The following is a 2,031-nucleotide window of genomic DNA, read 5'->3' as shown; positions in this document are numbered from 1 at the left end:
AAATTTCATCGGCGAATACGTGCTCGTTGGCGATAAATGTGGAGGCAGGTTATTTAAAGTTCTTTAGTGGAGCTTAAGCACCTTTGGATTATAGATTCCAGAAAGTTAGGTGTCTTCCCCAGTCCGCTCTCCCCTTTCCATATTTGATTAAAGCGACAGAGTTGTGGTTTGAAGTTTCAAGTGTATCGTGATGGCTGCGTATCCTTTTGCGGCCTGATTTAACTCATGTCTGTCTGTCTGTTTCGTTCCCATCTTGGGCGTGGATACGGCGCTGTGTGCATTTATCGGGTCGAGGTTTAATGGGGACGTGAGGGAGTGGAATTCGTTCCTCCATTATGAGGCAATTACTTAAGTATGAATGATAGCTTGGAATCACTCAGCAAGGATGCACCCCATGATTACAGCACAGGGATGAATGGGGGCATAAACACCACGAAGATATGCCATTCCTTTCCCTATTACGGCACGGGATGGCATGACAAGGATGCGCGTATCGAGCTTCTGTAGATAAGCGAAGTTGCATTCGACCTTGGCCGTGACCCGAGGTTCGCGACGTCCGGGCGTTCGGACCGACGAGGTGAACACACTCGTCGGTAATCCAGCCGATTGCTGCAGAGTTGCACGACCCGGCGGGGGCGAAGAGGGCGCGGGGGGCAGAGGTGGCGGACGTAATCTCAGCGGCGCAGACAACTTAATAACGGCAGCGTATCTCATTATATTTAGATTCTGGTCCTCCATCCTGTCGGTTTTTCCTCGCCTGTTAGTCTTCACCGGTTTCTCTGCATAATATCAACTCTTCCCTGACCCTCACAATACCTTCTTTGTTCTCTCAGCTGTCTTGTTATTTCTCCATCCGCCTTTCTTCCTTGTCTTGGAGCGTCTTCAACCGCCCGATCAACATTCCAGTCATCCTTTTCTGTGCCCTTCGTTCGGCTTCCCATCTATCTCTCCTGATAGATTCACCTCCCACCTTTACACCCCCGCCCCTCCTCGGCCTTCCCCTCGCCCGCACCGGAAATGAGTCTCCGTGCTGCAGGCATTAAGATGTGATCCGGGAGCCTCGCGTCGCAAAGGGGGGAGGGGAGGGAAGAGGATGGGAGAGAGAGGGGGAGGTCTGTGCAGCTAACCCCGTTGAGTTTCAATTAATTGCTGTGAGATTATGAAATAACCTTGGTGCTCTTAGGCAGGTTGCTATCTGTGCTCGCGAGATATGATACGCTGGGTAAACATGGAGGAGGACACTGCCGGGCACTGCGAGAGTATAACGGGCACGTTGGCGCGGGGGCAGCGCTTGGCATATTGACCCCGTAACTTGTGCCGGCGTCGCCGAGCCGTTTGAAAGTTCCTCTCACTGCAATCCCGGACGCCGGCGCCGCCCTCGCCAGATGTCTCCTCGTTGTCCTTCTGACGACAGGGACTTCGCCCATAGGGAGTGGGCGGCTGTGTGAGGGTCAGCAGATGGTAAGAGGAGCAGCAGCTGGCGAACAGAGAGCCCAAAGGGCACGGGAAGACTCCCACTGGACACAGGTGGTGCGAGAGCCTCGGGCAGCGAGCGCTCACTTTCCCCCGAGCTCGCTGCAATGGGCGTGGGTACCTGCACGCGGGCGTGAGAGCCTCGCCTGCCGTGCTGCGCGCGGCGTGTGGGATGTGAGCGGGGCTTTGAGGAAGGGCAGCGCGTGTGGACCTGCGGGAGGAGACACGACGGACGGAGGCGAAGGGCAGGCGCATTTGGGGACGCCTCGCCGCTGCTGTTAATCCCCCGCGAGTGCTTGGGCGTCGCGCCGCACGTCCACATAACATCCACATGCCGGGCCGTTAACGTCCACATCCTGCCGTTATGCCAACACGGAGCGCACTTCGCGGAGTCTGCGCTGACACGTCCGCTTGCCATCGTTGCGCAGACACCCAGGGGACACGGCACTGCTCGGACTGCCCTCTTTCCTATCTATTTTCTCTCTTTTTCTTCTCTCGTACTTTCTACTTTTCTCCTATTGCCATGTCTTTCTACCAGCGTTTATTTGTTGATTAATA

Source organism: Penaeus monodon, chromosome 20 (assembly GCF_015228065.2).
Source record: "Penaeus monodon isolate SGIC_2016 chromosome 20, NSTDA_Pmon_1, whole genome shotgun sequence".
Lineage (NCBI taxonomy): Eukaryota > Metazoa > Arthropoda > Malacostraca > Decapoda > Penaeidae > Penaeus > Penaeus monodon.
The sequence above is the reverse complement of the archived record's forward strand: the minus strand, read 5'-3'. Positions refer to the sequence as shown.